Source organism: Bemisia tabaci, chromosome 7, assembly GCF_918797505.1.
Source record: "Bemisia tabaci chromosome 7, PGI_BMITA_v3".
NCBI classification, from domain to species: Eukaryota; Metazoa; Arthropoda; class Insecta; order Hemiptera; family Aleyrodidae; genus Bemisia; species Bemisia tabaci.
The window spans coordinates 32462281-32479040 of NC_092799.1; the positions used below are offsets into that span (position 1 = coordinate 32462281).

Here is a 16760-nt window from a genome sequence, read left to right on the forward strand (position 1 = left end):
TAGTTTCAAAATATCATCAGGAAGAATAGTGATTTCGTCTACTCGGGGCAAATCCGCGAGCAGAATCGTCAACCCTCGGCAAACTTCTCATTTGCCTGAGGAAGAAAAACAGAGTCAGACTAGAGGAAATTTAGCAATGTGGGAAACAGTTGAGGGCGCAACGGAGCTCCCGGCGGCGCCACGGACGTTCTAACTGCTGCCGAGGCACTTTACTGGCCCGTTGTCGCCGTGACAGCCCTGATATTTCTGCAGTCGCAAAAATTACTGTAGTTTTCCTTCCGGACCGGACCTGCCTCCCTTCCTCCGTCCGATCCGAGCAAGTTTTTCGCTCTTTCCGCAGCGTTTTCGGGTATATGACTTAATATCGTCCTCGCCTACTCCGCGCGAGAAGCACTTTTTATCGGAACTGGGTCAGTTTCGGGGGATATTGAACCATCCCAGAGCGCCGGAATAAAAAGCTAGTAGAAAAGCTTCGCCGCGCTCGCGCCGGGAGCGACTGTGTATACTGACGTAAATGGACGTATTTAAGCTAAATGGACGATTGTGCAAATGAATTAAAGCAAAATGAAGCATGAAGCGATCGAATCCTATGCATAAAGGTCCTTTTGATCGAATTCATCCGTGCATGGTTCTGTTTAGCGAACATATGCACGTCCAAATACAGACGGGGGTAGAGTGATGTCGATTATGAAACTACAAAATCAAGTGTCTCGATTTATAACGTCGAAAGTGTCCTCTCTCATTTTAGGTATGTTCGATAATTAAGTCATCTTAGTAATGGAGAATTTGCAGGTGTCCTTCGATGGAAGCCCCGTTTAAGTTGGTATTACCAAGAAAACTGAACTTAAGGTTATCTTTGATTCATAAATTGAACAATCATCAGAGAAAATACGAAAAAATGATCTAATCTGCTGAAATATATCGTTCAAATCGGGCAAATGGGAAATGCCCCCATAAGACGTCACTCCGCAGTGTACCTCCACACTTTTAAAATTATGGATTTGTTTACCATTTCCCATATCATAAATAAAGTATAAAAATACTGCGAAATTAGCTCTTTAACCACTTTCAGATGAAGCTATAGAGAAAAAAAGGAGGTGTTTGCATTTCGGGCATCTTGGAATTTTTCGATGACTCGATGACGTAGGTGGGTACAGCGACGTTGCGTGAAGGGGACGTCGCTGTACCCACCTACGTCATCAAGTCATCAAAAAATTCCAAGATGCCCGAAATGCAAACCCCTCCTTTTTTTTCTCTATGAGATGAAGCCCTAAAAAATCTGCGTGCAAATTCTACATTGGAAACAATTTTTTTATGATTTTTCTTCGCTCTCTCAAAAATCTCCCTCGCAAATTCCTTGCAAAATGCAGGAGTGAAGTACAAAAATAAAACATACTCGATTATTTCACCTATTTTTTTTCAAATCAACGGACCATTGTCTGTCCTAGCGTATCGCAAAGTGATCTTTTATGGTCTCGTTTATTTTATTTCTCTGGATTTCGGTCTCGGAACTTTCTGGGGATTATAGTGGTCGCTCGAGGCAAAAGTTTCACCCTCCGTCGTGGAAAATATAAATTCCTCGTGATATGAAAGAGGAACACTATCCTTTGATCTGGGTAGTCAAACACTTTCCCTTCCCACCTGTCTGTCAATATTGTTCGGAAGGATCTTCAGAGGAGATAGCTTCTTCGGCGACTCTCTTATTTTAGCCCAGTCTCAGAGGAGCTACGTAACCACATATCTTAATTGCGCTGTTTCAACATTTCTGGTCTTTTACTGTGTTTTAAGATATTTTACGGGCGATTTTGTAGTATTTGGAGAATTTTCTTGAACGGTATGACTCAAAATTTTGCTCTTCAACTTTGACTAAACTCCTCTCCTTTTTCATCTACTTTCCAGTCTCCTTTTCTTCCTTTTTCTTTACCCTTTCCTCCTTTGGCTAGAGTGTAGGCCCTGTTTGCGACTGGCACCTTTAAGAGCATATTAAACATTTGTCACTCACTCAATTTTTTAAAAAAGTAAAACGAGGCAGAAATATGAATTCTCGCAAACTGAGATCGAACCTAAGCCTCGATCCAAGCAAAAATCCGAATGGGTCGAGAGTATTTTTTCTTGTCGAATTTTTTTTTTTTTTTTTTTTTTTTTTTTTTTTGAAGAGTCTGGACTCTGTACCAAAAGACTTTTCTCCAGTGCTGCCGTGGTAAGGAAGAGCCCCATATGAACCTTCAGGCGTTGCCAAATTGCCCCGGATAAAGCATGTATTCTTGAAAACAATTAGGCGTATTTTTCCTTGAAATTTTCAGACATACAAAACGAAATTGTGAACAAAGTTGTATGGAAAAATTGACGAAAAAAATTCTCGATTTTCCCCGTAAATTAAGATTTTATTGAAGGAAATGTGGCAGCGTCTGGAGGTTCATACGACGTTTTTCGTTATGCCGCAATCACACGCTGAATGTGGCTTGAATGTGGAAGTCATCGGCCCGATGCCTGAATTTTGCGCGCGACGCGCAACCGTCCCACTTCCAAGCCAAACGCTTCCAACGCGAGAACATCCCTCGTATCCCGCGCGCGCGTCAGGATCCGAAAATCACAGGAGCCCCGCCTAATCTTCGGAGGGCTCGCCCGCCGCGCGCTCCACAAAGCGAGGGTGTGCGAACGGAGCACTCCGCCGACGCAAATTCAAAAGGAGCCCGGAAAAAGGGGGTCGGAAGGGGGGCGGGGGGGGGGAACTGGGTCCGGAGCGATCCATCAATAATCTGATCAAACGATATAAATTAATCTGCGAGAAATTAATTTTGTGCCGGGATTCCCGCCGCCGCCCCCGGGCCCCGGGGACTACCGGGGGGGGGGGGTCAAACGGAGTGCAAGCTTGAGCTTGGATTATTTAGAGTGCACGTTTCGATCAGGGCGCCGCGGCGCGGCGCGGCCGCCTCTCTTGTCGTGAATAAAATGTTGATTGCGCGCGGGAGGAACGCCAGGTTGTGTGTTTGAACGCGCATATCCGCCGAGGAACCGGGGGGACACGTACCTCGGTTCGCGCCGGGCGTCGGGTAAATCCCGCCGCGGGATTTGCCCCTGGATCCCGCGGTGTGGCTCCTCGCCCACATTTGACCGACCCCGAAACGTTGGGTGAATCTAGGTTAGGTTGCGTTGCGAACTTTTGGAATTTTAGGAGTAGAGTCCCTATATACCCAGAGTTAAGACAACTCGATTATCAGCTGACTGGCAGCCGACCTTGGCTGGCCATGGAGGCCGAAACGAGTGCACCCAAACGAACGATTTTGAGGGATAAGGATCAGGAATCCTGCGATGTCTGTCACACAAAAACAACAACATCAACAAATTGATCAATTGAAAAGAAAATGAGATTGGTTTGTGAATAATTTCTTAATCTATTTTCATTTTGGACTGATGGAAATAACAATTTACTCTTGATAAACCACAATTAGGTAATATTTTCATTATTCTTGTTCACATACGAGGTACCGCCATCTTGGTGCACTCGTTTCGGCCTCCATGAGCGAGAACCAATCAGAATTGGATTTTTTTTTGGACCACTTTCAGCCCAACCAAAAGTGAGTTGTCTTAACTCTGAGTATAAAGGGACTCTTAGGAGTCGTGAGATAGGAGATAGACCGTTTGGATAGACAGCGTGTATGTTAGCGGGCACCTGCGGGGCGCTTATTGAAACTGATGGACAAAGCGATAGACAAAGAAGACATAGGGAGTATAGAGCGACCTTATTGGTTGACATGGTTGGTTCTTATAGACCAAGGAAGACAATTATGGACGAACTGTCGGGTCTTTGGTGGGTTGCCGTTAGTTAGTCCATTACCTACCTCCTATGTTCATTGCCATCACCTGTTTCCACCAATAGGATCCCTCCAAATCCCTTTTGTCGTCTTTGTTTATGGCTTTGTCTATCAGTTTCAACAATCAGCCGGCTGGCGTCATAGAGCGTAGGACTCTATTTGGACAAAATTTTGCGATACGGAACAACAGGGTTGCCGCAGTCAGGGACAACCGGGAAATGCCAGGGAAATATTGTCAAGTCACCATATCTTCTTTCCTAGAGTGGGTTCAACGTTTCTAATGATAAATGGTGCCCGAAAACTATTTCAAATCATGTATTCACAAGCATCTGGCACAGGATTTAGCCCTAGGTCCCACGGCAGCATACCGCATCCATATTTGATCAATCCAAAAAATTTGGGTAAACGTAGGTCAGATTGCATTGCGAATTTTTCAAATGTTATATTCGCAATTTTCCTAGTAAATTCGGTTTTTATCGGAGGAAATTTGGCAACTTCTGAAGGCTCGCGGTATTTTAGCACGGCAATGTAGTGCGCTGAAGTGGCGACTTCACGGAAAAAAAGAGCGTAGTCGACACAACCAGCGGCTGGTTAAAAACGCACCAGCTACCATGCGGTAGTTACGATAACTACCGCGTTGGAGGTCACAACAACAGCAACATCAACATCCATGTTTGTTGATGTAACTACTGGGTTAGTTGTGACCTCGTGACCTAGTTATCGTAACTATCGCACGGTAGCTGGCGCATTTTTAACCAGCCGCTGGTTGTGTCGACTACCCTATTTTTTTCTATGTTGTTATATGTATTTATAAATGAAATTTTGCAACTTCTGGAAGCTCATACGTCGTTTGTCTTTAGCACGGCAGTATCGTAAACGTGCGTCCTGTCGCACGTCGCACCTAGCCGCCCCCAACCCCCCCTCAATCCCCCCCGTCAGTGTTTGCGAGTTGGTAACGAGAGGTCTAATTAAAGCGGACGGTAGTGATTTCCTCGGGCTTGGCGACCGTGCTCTTGTCGTCGTCGCTCTGACGTAAGGGTGTATCCCAATCTCCTTTTAAGCCCCGGAAAGCATGGAGTTATATGAGTAGCAGGGCTCACGTTGAAACGGAGATACGTTGTTACGTCAGAGGAGGGACGTTGTGTCGGACACCCGGTCGCAGCCCGAGTAGGGGCGGGGGTGGAAAGGGACTGAAAACGGGTTTGAAAATGAATCCCCGGCTGAAAATGAGTCGAGAGACTGCCGGAGGAAAGTGAGCACTTCATCATTTTTTTCCATCATCGGCGCGCCTCTCGCACTGACAGCCGGGCTGCCATATTGTTTTGAGTTTTGAATAGCGGGTTGCTCGTGCTGCGCATAGAGCTTCGCTTCCGTGCTAAGGAAGAACGCCGTATGAACCTTCAGGCGTTGCCGAATTTCCTCTGGTAAATCACGGGTTTTCTGGAAAATTTGTAAATTTTTTTCCTTCAATATTTCAGATCGTTTTCAGGGTGTCTACACGTCCGGAATTTCCGGAAAGTGCGCAAATAGTACTGATTTTTTAAGGGCGGTCCGAAGGCACTGAAAAAGTGCGGAAAGGCCTCAAAAAGGTCCGGATTTTTTTCATTTTTGTCGCAATTTGAGCAAGAAATTCAAATTTTTGAAATTTTTCGAATTATTTACATGTTGGTACTGAAAAAGTACTAAAATAATCTGTTGAGGAGATGCTGCATTTCTTTGGAATGTACTGAAAAAGCACTGTACAAGTACAGATTTGTGGCTAGCCTGTTTAGTAGACACCCTAATTTTGTTCGCAATGGGCCTGTTGCAAACTTTTGCTAGAGCAAAAATAAGAGTTGTTTCTTGTAGATAATGCCTCAAAAATCACGATGAGCGCATCGGCAAAGTCTGAAATGCACTCATAACTTCACAATCTGCGTAAGAAATTTGCGTTTTTTTAAGCTTCCCGCTTCAAAAACGATACTACGGCATAGGTGAACATTTTGTTAGAGGAGTCGCTCCATCGTCGGCGATATTCATCATGGCCGACGCTTGCACGCAGTTCCGCGCGTAATTCAAGGAGAGTTCAAGGTCAATCAATTCGGGCGTGGAAAATATGAACGTTAACACACCGATTGTTATCTGGTCTAATCTAGTTCAGGTGTTATCTCGTCCCATCAAACGTGTTTTGGCGGATTGGCGTCGGCTATGATGATTATTGCCGACGATGGAACGACTCCTCTTACAAAATGTTCACCTGTGCCGTAGTATCGTTTTTGAAGCGGGAAGCTCAAAAAACCGCAAATTTCTTACGCAGATTGTGAAGTTATGAGTGCATTTCAGAGTTTGCCGATGCGCTCATCGTGATTTTTGAGGCATTATCTATAAGAAACAACTCTTAGTTTTGCTCTAGCAAAAGTTTGCAACAGGCCCATTTCACCTGAAGTTCCTGAAAATTTCCAGGAAAAATATTCACAACTTTTTTCAAAAATAACTAATTTTTAGAGGAAATTTGGCAACTCTCGAATGTTCATACGGCATTCTTCCTTAGCACGGCAGTTCGGGTCGCGTCGGAATTTTAGTCACGGATGCAGCTTTGCCTGTGCACGCTGATTATGAAAGTTCGGTCGTATCATTGTTGCGTAGATGAAGGTGCTTAGTAAGAGAAAATTAACTCAGGTTCAGTACTACTTTACATAGACCGATTCTTGGAATCACACAATTTCCGAAGCAAATTTGTCTACGTTTTTTCGAAATTGTTCCTCCAATACCCCGTGTCGCCGCCCTTTCCCTGGGCGTCCCCGTCCCCCTCGTCTCCTTTCAGAGGGTTGATTCTTGAAATTGATAGATAAAGCGATAGATATAAGAGACAGAGGGAAAATGTGGCGATCCTGTTGGTGAAAGCGGGTGGCTGCAATGGACAACGGAAGTAGGTAATAGACTAACTAACGATAACTCACGGGAGACCCGACAGTTAGTCCGTCATTTTCTCTCTCAGTCTATAGGAAACGCCCATTTCAACCAATAAGATCGCTCCATACTCCCTATGTCTCTCTTTGTCTATTGCTTTGTCTACCAATTTCAACAATCAGCCCTCTGTTGCGTATACTTCAGCTAGAGCAAGAAGAAGGGTTGTTTCTTGTCGAAAATGGATCAAAAATCACGATGAGCGAATCTAATTCACTCTCTTACCTCGAACACTTGCCGACTCATGACTGTCCGCTAATACCTCGCACCTTCAATCTCGCATGATACCGTATAGTTTGCAGTGGAGTTCGTTTAGTTGCTGAACCTAACGTAACCTAACTGCAGGTCTATTACCCCGCCCGCATTGACTTTAATGCGTCTTTTGGGACTAACGCGGACAATTTTTGGGGAAGGCTAATTAGAGTTAGGGAAGGCTCAGAACTTTTTGCACCCCTGGTTAAACACTCTTAAGAATTTAAACCCTTAATTTTTACCCTGACAAGTAAAAATACTCTTGATTCGATTAGATTTTTGCTTGAATCAATAGGAAATCCGCTGTTAAGAGACTTAGCTCTCGATTCAAGGAAAAACCCAATTGATTCCAGAGAACTTGGACCACGTGTAGCAGAAAAGAACCAAGCCACATCAGCTATCGCCAAATTTAATCGCACAGTTTAATTTTTTACAAGAGAACTTTTGTGCGGATTCCTTTGAAAATTTTCAGGAACTTGCTTCTCTTTATGCAGAAAATTCAATGAAATTCGCTCAAAAACTCTCACACTCGCTTTCATGTAAAACATTAAACGCACTGGAAAGAAAAACACATTGAATCTAGAGTGCAGACTCTTGAAAACATTGACAAGAAAAAAGACTCTTGATTCAAGCAGATTTAAGCTTTAAATCAGAAGGAAATCCTCTCAAATTCAGAAGCTTGGTTCTTGATTTAAGCAAAAATCCGATTGAATCAAGAGTATTTTATTCTTGTCGATGTTTTAAGAGTCTGGACTCTAGATCCAAAGTGTTTTTTCCAGTGTGTGGCTTTATTCCCTCTGCCTAACGTGATCCATTTTTTCTTGAAAATTTTGTTAAGAGCCTAAACTCTGGATCCAAGAGACTTTTTTCCAGTGTGCGCAAAAGTAAATTCTACTTGCTTACACAGGTTTAGCAGTCTCGGAGGAGCGTTGTCTCCGGCCCTCGCGAGGGTGAGGCGCGGCGGAGGAGCCAGCGATCGAGCCGTAGGTGGTTGCAGGCTAATTACGCGCGTGCAGGGAGCCGACTCCGGGGATCTTAAATATTTGCAGCTAATTTTGCTCTCAAAAAGTAATTTGCCCCCCTTCCGCCCCGCCCCCTCCCCCCGGCGGCGGCGGCGCCCGTTCCGTCCAGTTGCCCGCCGACCTCGTCGTCGTTTCTTAACCTTCGCTCAGGTGTAATCCGGTCGGGACGCCGCTTTTCCGGGCAGTTTCATCCGCCTCGGCCCTGATTAAAGTGCGCTCCCAGGACCCGTTCCCGCTTTAAGGGGCCGTAAAACCGCCGAGCTCCGCCGGGGGATCCGCGCTTTTTGTTCCCCCTTTTTCCCCCCTCGCCCCGCCCCGCGGCGCCGGGTTCCCGCGCATCGTCGCCCTGTAATAACCGGCGGGGTGTCTGCTGTACGGAAAAAGTACGGATACACTGAAAAAGTACGAATTTTGGAAGGTCGGCGAGGAAGTACGGAAATGGTACGGAAAATCGAGGTTTTTGTGACCAGGGTGTCTACTGTCTACTTTACAGAAAAAGTACAGATACACGCGAGGTGAAAGAGTACGAAAAATCGATATTTTTATGACCAGGGTGTCTACTGTACGGAAAAAGTACGGATACACTGTAAAGTACGGATGTAGGAAGGTCGTTACGGTTATATGGAAAATCGAGAATTTTGTGACCAAGGTGTCTACTGTACGGAAAAAGTACGGATACACTGAAAAATCACGAATTTCGGAAGATCGGTACGGATTTTCGGTGAATAAGTACGGAAAATCGAGATTTTTGTGGTCAGGGTATCTCCTGTATGGAGAAAGTACGGATACACCGAAAAAGCGTGGATTTTGGAAGGTTGGTACGGAAGTACGGAAAAGGTACGGATTTTCGATGAATACCTAAGTACAGAAAATCGAGATTTTTGTGGTCAGGGTGGCCCCTATACGGAGAAAGTACGGATACACCGAAAAAGCACGGATTTTGGAAGGTCGTTACAGAACTACGGAAAAGGTAAGGATTTTCGATGAAAAAGTACGGAAAATTGAGATTTTTAGACGAATTCTAGTAATAGCCTTGGGGGTGTCTGCGATTTCTTGACTTAATCCTTCTATCAACATCTCATCGGTTATTCCACTTTCTGAATCCGAATAGTTAAATATGCTTGTGAGGTAAGCAACGATTTTTGAGAATCGCCACGAAAGGAATCTTCTGGAATATAAGGAACGAGCCAGAAAAATCAAGGAATTTAAGGATGAATTGAACTTTTACAAGCTTTGTGAGTTTGATTTTGGAAACTTTCAGTTTTGGCACCAGGAAGTCAGTAATAGAAAATCGAGGCCACCGAACAACCGTGGCTCAAATTACATTAAATTGTACCTACTATCATGCCGTCGTAGCGAATGCGATTTCTTTTTCAGGTGAAATCAAAATTTTCAAGATTCATGTTCACGTTGTGGCTTCACCATAACTCTACGGTTCTACCAAAAGTTATTTTTCTACATGCAGTGTGTTTGCTCATTAATCAGGGCATGCATAGATGATTCAAATGAGAAACATCCTATTTTACAAGTTGCTGTTAATTAATTTGCCGTTTTTCTTTTTCTTTTCTACAGGACGCAAAAGTAGCAGTTGAAATTACAAGCTCCTTCAAATAAGGTAAGCCTATGAACTTTAATCTACATATAATTTATCAAAATATTGACTTGATGAATTCTTCTCATTTTTCCCCAAGATAACATTCGGAGAAAGGTATGAAACGTAACACTCAGACATTCTTTCCTTCGAGATTTTACTGACACCCTCGGGTATTCATAATCGGAAATTAAACTAATTTTCTCTCCGATAACACCCAAAAATTAGTAAGCATCCGGGTGCATTTTCTGACATGCTGAGGAGGCATGCCTTATAAACATTCAGATGCTGCTGGAGTTCTGCTGGTGATAAACCGAATTTTTTCGAAGATATTTGTATTCATTCCTTTGAGTTCATACCCGACTCTCATTCACAACTTAATCCTAGGAAAATGTGATGAAAAATATGAATATTTCAAAGGAGAAAATTCCCTAACATTTGAATGTTTATACGACCTCTTTCCCTAAAAGAGGCAGTATCATACTGCCGTGCTAAAGAAGAACGCCGTATCTGTATTTGAGAGGTGCCAAAGTGCTTCGGACAAAACGTGTGGCATAAAATTGCGAACAAAATTGTCTTAAAAAATCGAAGGACAACATCAACGGTTTTCCGAGTAAATAAAGTTTTTATTTGGGGAAATATGGCAGCAACCTTAGTTACTTTTATAAAAATAGCAGTACTAATAATATTAAGATGCACAGCATTTAATGTAGTAACTATTATAATAATAAGGTGATCATCAAACCCAAACTATGCCTTTATCGGCATAATTCGAACAATTTCACAAATGATCTCATATGAATCAGGCTGATGATGCCATATTTAGCAACCTGAGCAATCAGTATGATCAGGCTCATACGACGTTCTTCCTTAGCACGGCAGTATACTGTACGATCATATTTCTGCAAAAAAATGATTATCCACGTCAAATTCGTAACCTTTCAGTGGAAATACGGTTTTACGTCTGGGAGATGAGAAATTATCAGGGTCACAGCTGCGACCAGGCGTTTCCACAGCGGGGATTCGAGACACCTTGGTCGCGCGTCAGAGAGGAGCAAGAGCAAACAGAGAAGAGTGGCGGAGAGGCTGTGGCGGTGGCAGTTGGAAAAACCGCCGGTGATATCTCGCCGGGAAAATTGCGGCGTTACCGAGGGCTGATTCGGCCGCGGGTGAAGGGGGGAGGGGGGTGCGCTATACGTCAAAATCATTCACTCTGGCGAATCTTATTTCATGCACAATATAATATGTAGGACAGGTAATATCCGCCATCACTTGCATATTACACCTAATCTAACTGTTTCCGGTCCCCGGCGACACCGGGCCGGGACATCCCGCTTTTTGCTCTGCTGCCGGCTGCCGCGTTCGTACTCGGGTGAAAAACTACCTTAAAACCTTAAAGTGGGTCCCCAGTTTTTAGCTTTGCGTATCGACATATTTTCATGTAATTTTTGTAGATTTTTGTGGTATAAGTACACTGAAAAAACGTTCATGAGGTATTATTTTGATTTACAGCGTCGTTTTTTGTCGACGAAATTTGTTTTTCTTAGGAACCCCTTGTGGATTCAACCAAATATCAGTTTTTTTAAAGTTTAAAAGCGTAGTTTTGTTAGCGTCAAAAAAGTGGTAGCAAAACAACGTTTGAAAACTGACTTTGAAAAGTTAAATCTGCACGGATTTAACCAAGAACCAAATTTCGTCGACAAAAGACGACGCTTTAGATACAAGTAGAATCTTAAGGAAAATTTTTTCAGTATACTTTTTGAAAACCAAAAATTTCAGTTCGCACAGACCAATCATATAGGAATGATCCTGCAAAATACATCACGATGAGCAAATTTAGTAATATTCAATAGTCTAAAACTCACTACTCTACCTCGAACACTCGCCGACTCATGACTGTACGCTTATACTTCGCGCCTTCAATCCTGCATGATACCGTATGGTTTGCAGCGGAGTTAGTTTAGTTGCTGAACCTAACGTAACCTAACTACAGGTCTATTACCCCGCCCGCACCGACTTGTATGCGTCTTTTATTTGTCTATCGCTTTGTCGATTATTTTCAATAATCAGCCTGCAGCGGGCCGATTATTGAAATTGATAGACAAAGGAGATATGAGAGATATGGAGAGATCCTAATGGTGGAAGTGGGTGGTTGCAATGGACAAAGGAGGTAGGTAATAGACTTACTAACGGCAACCCACGGGAGATCCGATGGTTTGTCCGTCATTTTCTCCCTTTGTCTATAGGAACCACCCGTTTCAACCAATAGGATCGCTCCATACTCCTTATGTCTTCTTTGTCTATCGCTTTGTCTATCAATTTCAATAATCAGACCGCAAGCTAGTCAAGTTGGTATGAGACCCTACAGTTACTCTATAATTTTCTCTCTTAAATTTTAGTTTACAGGAACCACTCATTTCGACCAATAGGATCTTTCCGCACTTGCAATGTCTTCTTTGTCTATCGCTTTGTCTATCAATCCCAATAATCAGCCCGCTAGCGAGTCGAGTTGGTATCGTCCGGCCCGGCAACCGCGCAAGGCCACTGGCTTTCCCGCGTTTATTCGCCTCGTATTCTTTCCCCTTGTTTAACCGGCCGAGGTGCGTGGGTCGCGTCGGCGGCTCGTGAATTTATCAAGCGAGTCACCTCAGGAAAAGCGATTGTTTCCAGAAGCGGGTCATTTTACGGTCGCGACTTTCCGTGATTCCGGCGATAATTTGATTTGCAAGCGTCACAAACACGCCCGCGACATCTTTCTTCCTCCCTCGGTGGGTCCACATTTCGTCGTAAGGGCGTAGCTCTATTTTCACATGAGCCTTCGAAAGCACGGAGGTGTTCGGAGAACAGGGCTCAAGTTGGGATTGAGAGACGCGACGACTCCTCCTGGCTCCTCGAGCCATTTGGCTAATTTATTTGAGACGGTCCTTTCAGAAACAAAGAATGAAACACAGGATCTTGGGTGTGGGATCGTAGCTCTATCGATGAGAAACCTGAGCTCGAGCCCTGGAAAGTGAGGGGTTACAGCGATTTCAGGACTCACCTCAAAGGTGAAATTACGCTTCTTCGTTAGTAGATATACAGTGTGTGTTTTTCGGGGTGTTCTTGGGTTAAATCACAAGCCTGCTGACTTTGGGCTATGAGACCTTCTCTTTAATATAGGCCCCCCGCATACTGCCGTGCTAAGGAAAAATGCCGTATGAAATTTCAAGAGTTGCCAATTTTTTTCTCAGAAAACAGCTATTTTTGAAGAAAGTTATGAATATTTTTCCTTGAAATTTCCAGGAGCTCCAGGTGAAATTGAGAATGAAATCATAGGAAAAATTGGAGGCTGAACTTTTCAAATTTTTCCGAAAATTGGTGATTTATCAAAGGAAATTTGGCAACGCCTAAAGGTTCATAGGGCGTTTTTCCTTAGCACGGCATGCATAATGCTCCTTTGACGGAGCAATGGTTTCAAATCTTTGGGAAATCATGGACTTTTCTGATTTACCAAGAGTCGTAAATTTCTCATTCTTGATCATTTTTTGTTTTGAATAATCCATGACTTTACGAATATTGAAATCTTTGCAAACGTTTTTTTGCAAACGTAGACGTTGGAAAATCTCAGAAACATGACAATGCGATGATAGAATTTAGTCTCATTTGAGACGCCTCTACCAATGTAGAAATTGCCTTCAATTTTCCGCATAGGCAAAACAACATCCCGCGAGTTCGAATAGTTGCCTCCCCGGTAATCTAATGCTGTGAGGGATTTCAATTTACCATCCATCCTTTCTCGAAGCGCTTCGCCTCATGCACTTCAAATGTTTACATTTATTATTTTATTTTATCTCTTCCATTGGATGCCAATCATGGCCCTCGTAAAACAAAGGGTATAAATAAATATTTTTTCCTCCTCGATGGTCTTTTTGCACATAACTTGATCGGTCGTTGAACCAACGGGTTAAAGTCTTTATAGACGCGCAGAGCTGAAACGTCGGTCCTCCGTGAGGGTGTAACTACAGTTCAACATGAGCCCTGGACGGCACGGAATTAAATGCAAAGTAGGGCTCATCTCCGGAAGCAGATGCGCCCTTACGCTGGAGGAGCGACGGAATCTCGACTGTTTTCCCCACTTGTTTCGTTTAAATCTATAATAAAATATTCCGCCCGTATGAAGAACTCGGTGCGCTTTTTATTTATAAGGCAAATTGTTCATTCCGCGACTCTCCTGCTATCCTGGGAAACGATTCCGGGAACAAAAGGTCACAATCCGAAGTGGAACGCGAATTCCTTTGTGAGAACAGCGTTCGCGGCGCGGCGATTCTTTTCGGGAACGGAACGGATAGAGTAACGGCTGCAGTGCGCGCGCTCCAGTCAAGTCGCCGGAAAATGTATTTTTTACTGTTTTCCTGAAACGTATGCACGGTCGAAGTCTCAAAGCGTTTGTTGATTTTGACGCCCAGGGTGTCTGCAAATCCGGAATTTCCGGAAAGTCTGGAAATAGTACTGATTCTTGAAAGGCGGTCTGGAAGAACTGAAAAAGTACGGAAAATCCGCAAGAAAGTCCGGAGTTTTTGTCATTTTTGTCTCAATTTGAGCGAGAAATTCAAATTTTTCGAATTTCGTCAGATTAAGGTACTGAAAATGTACTGAATTTTTCTGTTGAGGAGGTACTGAATTTCTTGGGAATGTACCAAAAAAGTACTGTAAAAGTACTGAATTTTGGACAGCCTGTTTTAGTAGACACCCCGAAGTTTCAAAAGCTCCGCTATTTTTCTGTTCGGCAGAATTTCGTCGGTTCTCACACACGGAGATGCAACATCCATCGATATGTCCAAATCGCACCACCAACCAATCAGAAGCGCTAAGCCGGACTTGAGTCTATTCGAGACTCGTCCGAAGTATATTTTTTTAAGTACGTTGGGAGAACCGACAATGGGTAAGGAAGGAGTAGAAAACAGGGATAAGAGGAAGAGAAAGAAAACAGAAGGGAGGACTGAGCTTACTTTAAAGAAGAATGAAAGAAGAGAGAAAGAAGTAGAGGAAGAATGAGAAGAGAGGAATTGTATGAGATAGAAAAAGAAGAGTCTAGAGGAAGTATACAAATGAAATACGAAAAAAAGGAAAGGACTAAGGAAAGAAGGCCCTAGTATTGAGCAATGAGCAAACCAACCATGTCAATATTATGGTGTTGAAAAAATACAACGTGTACAAAAACGTGAGGATAAATCTCTGAATGTGTCACTCCTTTTTTCCCTTTCAACGTTTTTGTGTCAAAATTTTATCAAAATTAGAGTCATCACTTTTTGTAAGAAACACTTTTTCGACTTGCGCAAAATTGTGGAAAACAGGGAACTTTATGGACCACTCCCTCTCTCCAGCAAATTTTCCCCAAGCGCTCACTCGAAACGAGTGTAAAATCCTTTCACTGCTCAATCGGGCAACGTCGGCGTCGAAGAGGCTGAGCCGTGGGCGTGGAAGAAGCCGGGGCCGTCGTCGCGGCGCGAAGACACTCGGTGAGGAGCGGCGCATTTTTACGAGCGAGGAAAATTCGCAGTTGATTTGTTTCGTATTACCACCCCCCATCCCCCGCCCTTTTCTCCCCCTTTGCGGGCCTACCCTACCCGGCGCGACGGTGCCCTGGAAGCGAGCGAGCCGAGCCGTAGTCGGAGCGCGGAGCTCCCTTTATAAAATAATGAGAAGCGTTTCCCCGGTTCACCTCACTTGGGGTCACTGCGGTGTTCTTGTTCCGCTGAAAGATTAACTCCGCCGCCGCAGGGCGCCCCCAAGACAAGCCCCCGGCCCCGGCCGGGGCCCTGGCCGACGCCTTTTAAAGGCGATCGCCACCCGGTGACATTTAGCCGACGATTCGCCCCAGCGACTGTGTGGAATTTTGCAGTGGCGTGGCGTGTTTTGCGATTTATCGATTGTTATGTCATTTAAACGTATGGAAAAGGATCGATAATCAGGGTGTTCGCAGCGAACATCTTAATAATCGATTCTGTATCATAGGTTTAAATGGCAGAACAATCGATAGATCGCAAACCACGCCACGCCACTGGAATTTTGGAATAGGTTCGGCTAGAGTCCCTTTATACTGAGAGTCAAGACAATGTGAACCCATTTCTGATTGGTTACCGTATTTTGGGCCTCGACGGTGTCACAAACGGGAATAAAGATTACATTTTCACCGATTGCAAAGATTGTAATCTGGAATGGACCGACAAATTACGGGTTCGGCAAGGAACAAACGGAATGAGAGAAGGAACGGAGAAAGGAATTTGAGAATGGGCCGATCGAAGATTACGAAAAACGTTCAATTTGTGTAATCTTTATTCTCGTTTGTGACTCTATGAGGGGGTGTTGTCTTGACTCTCGGTATTAAGGGACTCTAGGTTCGGCCTGGCACAAAATGAGGTTGTAATGGGGTAATGGAAGGTATGGATTCGATCAGAAAAATAAAAACGTGAATCGATCGACGCGAACCGATCGACGTACACCGGTTCGATCAAAAAATTATTTAAAAAACCGGTATTAGTTCGATCGATGAAATTCGGTATTACTGGTTTGTCGATCGATTCATTGAGTTGTCGACCGACAAAATTCGATGTCACAGGTTTGTCGATCGATTCATGGATTTGTCGATCGACAAAATTCGATTTTACAGGTTTGTCAATCGATTCATGGTGTTGTCGATCGACTAAAATCGATGTTAGGTTTGTCGATCAATTCACGGAGTTGTTGACCGACAAAATTCGATGTCATAGGTTTGTCGATCAATTCTCGGAGTTGTCGATCGATCCACTTTTTTTCGCTCGATTCACGGGTTTTGTTGGTGGACTCACGGATTTGTTAGTCGAATCGGTGTCGATCGAATCACGTCAATCGCTTCATGTTTTTAGTTTTCGATCGAATCAACACAGTAGCTTTACCCTTTGACTATGATAAGAAATTTCTCGTCAGGCTTTAAAGCCGCAAGTAAAAATTCCTCAAGCTTGTTCGATTACGTCCAAACAAATGACACACTTATTCTGAGAATCGACTTTGACAGAGAAGGGCCCAATTCTATGAATGACAGGAGTTTCTCGTACTGGAATCTAGGGCTCACTACACTGGTGAAAAAAACCTCTTGGACCAATGCCGCGGTGCATT

At 43.8% G+C, this 16760-nt stretch overlaps 1 non-coding gene across 1 annotated transcript in view; it reads left to right on the top strand.

Moving 5' to 3' along the window:
* LOC109031423 (leucine-rich repeat, immunoglobulin-like domain-containing kekkon 2 protein) overlaps window positions 1-16760 on the top strand; it is a 586167-nt gene that overhangs the window by 24198 nt on the left and 545209 nt on the right. Inside the window, exon 2 of the transcript XR_011900278.1 lies at window positions 9608-9650. This is a non-coding gene — a transcript (leucine-rich repeat, immunoglobulin-like domain-containing kekkon 2 protein). The remainder of the gene's footprint in view (window positions 1-9607; window positions 9651-16760) is intronic.